The sequence below is a fragment of the Rhinopithecus bieti genome, unplaced genomic scaffold (assembly GCF_001698545.2).
Source record: "Rhinopithecus bieti isolate Rb0 unplaced genomic scaffold, ASM169854v2 scaffold_30775, whole genome shotgun sequence".
NCBI classification, from domain to species: domain Eukaryota; kingdom Metazoa; phylum Chordata; class Mammalia; order Primates; family Cercopithecidae; genus Rhinopithecus; species Rhinopithecus bieti.
In genome coordinates this window covers 2,210,356-2,218,949 of record NW_016813906.1, presented here as the reverse complement: position 1 = coordinate 2,218,949, position 8,594 = coordinate 2,210,356, and positions in this window count along the sequence as shown.

Genomic DNA, 8,594 nt, shown 5'->3' with positions numbered 1-8,594 from the left:
GAGAGAAGTTTGGAAGTTCAAGAATAAATGAAGAGATATGTGGATAAACCTATGCTAATACTGAATGAATAAAATATTAAAAATTATTATTGAGGGTCTTAGAACATGGAGAGAATTAGAGGCAACAATAGCATATATTTTGGTTGAAGAATAAGTGGAGTTAAATTATTTCTCATATTGGAAGAAAATTGGGTAAAATACTAATTTGTAATAAATTGTAATCAGTCAAGGATTCATATTGTAATATCTAGGGCAAACACTAAAAGAATTATAACGAGATGTACAACTCAAATATAATTAAAGGAAATAATGAAATATTAAAATAGTTACCAGATTATAGAAAAAGAAAGCAATACATTGCAGAGTATCTTCAAAAACTGATAGATGCATTACCTTTGACTCAGCAGTTTTACTCCTGACAGAAATGTATACATGTATACAAATTTACATAGTAGCATTATTCTTAATACCAACACAGTTTAAAAAATGGAACAACACAAATTTTCATCAAAGGGAGATTGGATAAGTAAATAGTGGTATATTTGTACAATGAAATCTTATGTACTACTGAAAATGAACACACTACAGCTACAATAAAACATATAGATAAATTTTACAAACATAACATTACGCAAAAAATGTCTAGACACAAAAGAGTATTTACTATAGGATATCATTAACACAACATTCAAAAATAAGAAAACTAATCTGTGTTGTAAAAACTTTTACATGCGAGTTACCTTGGAAGGGAGGTTACTGTGATAGAAGCTTCTGGTGTACTGATAATGTGTAATTGCTTCATCTGGCTGGATGTGCCATTTTGTAATAACATCTTCCACTGTACATTTAAAATTATGTGTTTTTCTCCACGTGTAATTCAGTAATAAGGAGAAAAGCAGAGAAGAATGAAAATGTAGAAGCACTTTTGGTGTGGTGGATGAAGTCATTTAGATGAGAATATCAGTACTGATGTTCCATTAAATGAGAAAAAAAAGTGATAGAAGCTTGGGGCAAAATAGTTGCTAATATTTCTAAGACACCAGCATACATTTCCATGCTGAACTGTTATTAAGTACCCCAGAATTGACCAACATATTGTGGTAGGTTAGAAAATGTCTCATACCTTGAATAGCTTATTACAAGTCTAGTAAAGAGTTAAGTTATACACACCCAAAATAAAGAATAGTCTTTGTAAGTCTGTATCAAGAATAAAATGATGTAGGTAAAACTATAATGTACAGACACTGAAAATAGAATGATCAATACTGGAGGAATAAAGGCAGAATCCATAGTGTATGGAGCTAGGCTTTAGATGGATAATATCACAGAACTACACTTTTTTGTTGGGCTAATGGGATTTATTATATATCTTGTCACAGGAATCCTTTGGGGGAAATTAGTTTGTATGATTGTTTATTATAAGAAAATAATTACATTCTGTATTGCTTTTGTGGATTTTATAGCATCCATAGTAGATCAATTGAGCCACTTTTATAAAATGAGATTCACAATTTATTTTCTTCAGACTAAGTAAGAGGGATTTTGGCTGTGTGGTGTAAGTGGTGGTTGAAAAAATCTGCCTTCTCTTCCTGGTCACTCTACAACATCATGCCATCTTCCTGGAGCAACATCAAATGGCACTGAGAGTTCACCGGAGGCAGGAAAGCCTAGAGAGACAAGCTTAGAAAGGATCCCTCATGGTAGGTTTTCAGACCAGGGGTTGTTTTTATTTATTTATTTTCAAACTGCATTGACTAAAAGAGTTAATTTCCCCTGAACCTGTAAGCATCAGATGGGCCTGCACCTTCCGAGGACTCTTTTCTTCTTTAAAAGCACAATTGTTGTTCAGTTTCTCTCAGGTGCAGATTCATTAGCTCTTGACTGGCTCTCCTTGTTTGCCGACTACTTGTGGAAAAAGCCATTTACCCTGGTGAATGTCAAGGTTAGTGCAAACTGTCCTTGTCATCAGTCTCTCTGGCAGAAGGTCAGGGATAAGCTTTCCTCAAATGGGCAGCATCAAACAAAGCAGAGACTGACTTAACTCACCAAAAGGAAGAAAGGAGGTCTAGGCAGAAGTTGATAAACATTCCTGTGGGCTTTGAGGACAAAAGATTAACTCTTCCCTTTCCACTTCAATACCTGTTCCCTGGAAGATGCCTTATAATATCTGGATATTTTTAAGCACATGAGTTATGTTTATTAAGTAATGAATAGCCACTTATATCTATCAGTATTTATATCTCTATCTGCATATCTATCATCTATCATCTAACTCAATTTTTTAAACAAGTATTATACCTTTCTGTTTCCAATTTGTAATTATATTCTTTTATCTTATCCTTGCTCTGATTGATCTTTTTTTTTTGTTATTTCTCTCCTCAGTTTACTTTTCTCGCCCAACTTTTATTTTAGTTTCAAGGCCACACCCGCAGGTTTCTTACATGGACAAATTGTGTGTCGCCAAGGTTTGGTGTACAAATGATCCCGTTACCCAGGAAGTGAGCGTAATACCGACAGGTAGTTTTTCAACCCTCACTCCCTTCCCACCTTCCCCCAAGTAGTCCCCTTAGTCTGCTGTTCCCAACTTTATGTCCATGTGTACTTAATGTTTAGCTCTCACTTATAAGTGAGAACATGCAGTAGTTAGTTTCCTGTTCCTGTGTTCATTTGCTTAGGATAACTGTCTTCCAGCTGCATCCATGTTGTTGCAAAGGACATGATTTAATTCTTTTTTATGGCTGTGTAGTATTCCATAGCATACATGTACGCTATTTTCTTTATCCAGTACACTGTTGATGGGCATCTAGGTTGATTTCATGCCTTTGCTATTGTGAGTAGTGCTGCTCTGAATATATGAATGCATTTGTCACTTTGGTAGAATGATTTATTTTTCTATGAGTATATATCCAGTAAGCAGATTGCTGGGTTAAAAAGTAGTTCTAGTTTAAATTCTTTGAGAAATCTCCAAACTGCTTTCCACAGTGGCTGAAATAATTTATATTCCCACCAACAGTATATATGTGTTCCCTTTTCTCTGCAACCTCACCAGCATCTGTTATATTTTTTGACATTTTAATAATAGCCATTCTGACTGGTGTGAGGAAACTCATTATGGTTTTGATTTGCATTTCACTAATGATTTAGTATTTTTTCATGGATTTGTTGTCCACACATATGTCTTCTTTTGAGATGTATCTGTTGTCTGTTCATGTCCTTTGACCATTTTTAAATAAGGTTATTTGTTTTTTTGCCTGTTGTTTTTATAAAGTTCCTTATAGATTCTGGATATTAGAACTTTGTCAGATGTTTCATTTGTGAATATTTTCTCACATTCTGTAGGTTGCCTGTTTACTTCTTTAGACAAATGGTAAACTACACATGAAGCACTACCATATTCTGAAATAGTCATATTTTAATTTATTTTCATAGACTAATATAATTTTGAAATCAAAAGGAACATCAATATTAAACTAGTCAAGCCTTCCTCCCAACAAATAAACCCTCTGCAGCGATTTGGCAGTGATAACCCAAACTCAGCTTGACCACTCGTAGTAACTGAAACATCCATCGCTGCCTCACAGGAAGGCCACTCCAACGTGAGGAAGATTTATCATTAGAAGGAAGTGTTGCCTTGTGCTTAGCTAAAAATCCATCTCTGAGGAAGTTTAAACTGTTGGCTCAAGTCCCGTCCTCTAGAATGATAAAAAACTAGTCCTTCCTCAACACTCAGCTCTTCAAATGTGTGGAAGAGTAATCACACACCTTGTAGGTTTTTCCCTCTCTTGGTCAATTATCCCAAGCCTTATATGAAATGACTGCTAAATAAGGCACTTTTCTGTTTGTGCTCCTCTGAATAACCATTCATTTTTGCAGTGGTGGATCTTCCTCAAAATGTGGGATCTAGAAATGTGAACCATATATTTCAGATGTTTATGAATACATATTTATGTATTACATAGTATATGCTTTCATATATTTATTATTCTTCCAATGCATCAATTCCCACGTTGATTCTCTGAAGAATTAATTAATACCCAAAAGACTTTTTACATAAGCTATACCCAGGCAGATTTGCACTTGTATGCTTGTATTCCAATCACAAGTCACATACTAAGTATGTTTTTAACTTATTGTATCAAAGTTTTAACTTAATTATTTGCTAACCATTCTTGACCACCTGTTATATTAACATATGGAAGCCCATATGATTCTTCCAAAAAATTACTATGAACCTAGTATACTATTCTCTCAGATACACCATTAGCCGTACTCCCCACTTTATGTCTTCTCCTCAGAGTTTTGCTGGGAAATTTTGTTTTACTCTTTCAAAGGTATCTGCAGAGCTCTTGGTCAAATCACAAAAATATAGTCTTACATAATTTTAGTGACCCAAACACTTTTCCAGCATAATTTGTCCTACTTTTTGGTCTTCAAATTCAAAATTATTCAGAAATAAATGTTGATGTCTACTCACAGTTGCATTTGTTCAACATCAAGTAGAAATGTGACATCGTTGAGGTGCTTCTTACAGCCTTTGCATTTTGTCTTCCGTATATAATCCTGATTTTACTTTCTCATGACTTTTCTCAATGTTTTTTTCTGGGATTTTAATCCTGTCGATTTTCTTCAATCATCTCTAGAATTCCTCCATATCATGTAATTACCTGAAGCATTAAAAAATGTTCCTCCTTTGCCTGTTTTCTTTTTATCTTCGCCTCTGGCAAGCAAACAAACTTCCATTCATAGCACATGCAACAGTTGAGTACTTGAAGGAGGAAAATTAACCTAGAACACAGCAGGGCATTAGGGCGGTTCCTGCAGTTTCACCCTCTGGATATCCAGAGGAGCTGCTGCCTTGTATGGCTTCTCTTAGCAATTGACTTGTAAATTGTTATGACAGACTATACTTGCCTTGTGTATTCCCTACTGAAGTACTTATTTTTGAAAGTCAGCCCAATGACCCAACCCTCTGACCACACCCTTCATGTCCTAGTCTTCCAAGGTTTTAACAATTGACAGATTTACACTCCTAGATAACAGCCTCACTTTCTTTAACACCTAAAAATACCAAGAATTTTAGAAGGCTTTGCTCTAGCGTTTTCCCATCTTTTAGAAAGACTTCTATTTTCCTATCTGCATTTAACCCTTCCACTGTCCCCAGGCTGCCACCCTACACTTGTTTAGACACTTAACAACTTAGACCTGGGAACCTGCAATAACTTTTGAATTGATTACCCTGTAGACTTGAAACCCCAAATCTATTCTATATGCAAGCTCAAAATTTACTTTTGCATTTATTTCCTGACTCAAAGGCTCCTAGTTTTCCCGAGTGTACCAACCAAAACCTCATCTCTGTAGCTAGGCTTTCACAGTAATAAAACAGTTCTAAGCATAATAATACTTAGTTTTATGTTTTAACAAATATAGGTGGCACTGTAATGAACATAATTTAAGCCATCATCTGAGATCCTTTATAATTATTATTTTTCCTTAAAAGGAGTCTTTCCATTACTCATTTAACAAGAATGATCCATTTAGAACTATGAAGAGCATAACAAACCCTTCATGAAGATCGGTTGATTTTGATAATCCCAGAAAATGCATACAGATATTGAATCAGTCCAGGAAATATCAAGGATGAGAACAGTTCCAAACTGAGTTTATTGTTACTGTTTTTTCTAGCACACCCTCATTGCCACGAGGCTTCCCAGGCCCCTCAGGTAAAGTGTACTAAGAACTCCCAACATTCATTCCCTTCCCCTCTCCTCCTATTGATGGCACGATCTGCACAGGTCGTGAGGGGAGAGGCTCACTCAGACAGCACCTGCTAAGAGGAAGAAAATCAATTTTCATCATCCAAAAATACAGAACTGCTGGCACACAAACTAGTCACTCAAGGTCCCTAGGGTCTAGAAGGGAAGTCCCACTAAGAAAGACATATGTTTGGAACAAAAGTCAATACTTTCTCCATGTAACCAGAATAATAAGGGAAGTAGGGAATGAAGAGGCAGCGGATGGAATGTTCCCATGTAGGTCTCCAATTCCACAATAAATATCAAGTGGAATATAGAACCATTTTTGCATCACAGTATTTGGTGGAGATCTTTCTGAGAGTAATCTATAAATTCTTTGATATTCTCATCATTCTAAAAATGCCAAATTCAGCTGAAAAGAATAACTTACCTGTGATTCATGTTTTACTATGTTTACTACAAATTTTACTACTTTTCATTATGACTTTTTATTCCTACTTTTTTCTATTAGACACTTAACTTATATTTCAGGTTAGAATTTTATAATTTGATTCCTGAGATGATTTGTAGAAAAAGACAAAAGTGTAGATTTGCATTCTTGAAAAAAATAACTCACAGAGAGGCTGATAAAATCACAAATCCATATACCTTGACACAAGTGGGTGCTACAGTAATACTTTCACCAACATTTTAATTCACATTTTAATCACATAAGCAATGCACAAACACAAATTTATTTTATAAATGGAAGCAATATGTAGCTAGAGCTAAGTGAAAATCTCACTTCACACAGCCCCAATATCACTCCTCTCACAGAACTGATCACTGCAACTGTTATCATTTACATGCATCTTCTACACTTTGTCCCATTAATTTACATAAAATACATATTTCCACATATGTGTTTAATATATAAAGTGCTTACTTTTTCATAAATGGGATAATATTTAATATTGCTTTATAACAATTTTCTAATTAATAACTCTTTTGAAGATCTTTCTATTTCAGTATTTGTACATCCACCTTAATTGTTTACATTTCTGAATAGTTTTCATAATATCGGTGAACTGAATTCACATAAATATTTGATTACCAAAACATTAGAATCGTTTATCCCCAATTTTTCTCAATTATGAAAACAAGTGCTATAATTAGCATCTCTTTACCTACTTCCTTGTGTGCTTTGCAAGCATTGCTCAAGAATAAATACTGAAAAGTGGAATTTCTAGATCAAAGTTTATGGGAATTTTGAATTTTGATAGAAACTGGAAAATTACCCCTCTAAAAATATCTATGCAAGGTTTCATGCCCTTCAATAGTGGATTATGGTTCTTTGTCCTAAACATGTTCAAATAATACCTAAGTATTTTCAATTTTTTAGAGTGCCTTTTTTACATTTTAATTTTTCTGTTTTGTGTGTGTGTGTGTGTGGTTTAAGGTCTCTTTAAACTTACCCATTCTATTTTTCCTAGTGTTGAAACCACCTATTAATTTTTTGTTCAATTTTGTATTGAGATATATGTTTTCCTTGTTGAGTTATTGGACACACATACACACACACACACATACATGTATCTGGATAAGAATGCTTGCTCTTTTATATGTGTTTCAGTTATTCTCTTTTAACCTGTCATTTATCTTTTATCTTAGGCTGTAGAATCTGTGTCATATAGAACATTTAGTTTTTATGTCAAAAAATCTGTCAATCTGGAAAGCTTTCTCAACCCCAAGGTTGAAAACACTGTCCTAAATTATTTTCCTCTTCAAAATCTTCATTGCCTTGCTGGGTTTTGTTTGTTTGTTTTGTTTTGTTTTTTTGCTTTAAAACAACAACAACAAAAAAAACTTTGGGCTTATTATTTCATTCAAATTCAAATACTTATTAAGAATGGATACTGAATTATTTGAAAAATACTTTATTCTATATTGAGATGATCATACGTTGTTTCTTTTATTGATTTGTTCTTTTTTTAATAGATCCTCTCATTTTGAACCATTATTGCGTTTCTGAGATATAACATATTTGTCCAGGATTCAGCATTATTTTAACAGGTTATCTATTACAAAATAAAATTTATATCTATTGGTTACATTTGTTGATATTTGATATATTTGCCTACATTTTCTTCTATACTTAAGATTGTCCTTTTGTTTTTTTTTTTTTTTTTTTCTTGGCTGTTTTTTATATTCATGAATTCTGTATTCATCCAATTTGGGAATCAAATATAAGCGTTATTATAGAACAGACTGGGAAAGTTTCCTTCATTTTTTTTCTAGGTTCTGGACTACTATTGTAATTTATGATTTTCTTGAAACTTTGGGAAATATAATTGATATTTACTCTTTACATATTTTTAATAATTCAGGTATTAGAAAAATATAGAGAACTGCACAAAATATAGCTTATAGCCAGTGACTATCACAAGTGAACCTCCACATGAATACTAGCCACATCATGAGGTAGGCTATTACCAGGAATCAATATGCCCTCCTTTCATGCCTCCTTCCAGTCACTGCCCTCTTCCTCCAAAACTACAATCAATACCCTGATTTTGAACATTATAATATAGTTGTGACTGTTTCTGAACTTTATGTAAGTGGAATCATATAGCATGTGGCATCCCCTTTTATATCTGACTTCTTTTGCTCAACATTCCATGTCTGTGAATTCATTCATATTTCATCATATAGTGATAGTACATCTGTTTCACTGCTGTATCATAGCTGCTTGTATAGATATATGACTTATTAATTTGTCTATCAAATGTATTGTTTCAGGTTTGGGCTATTATAAGTCATCCTTATGTTGACATTCTTTGATTTTTTTTTTTTTTTTTTTTG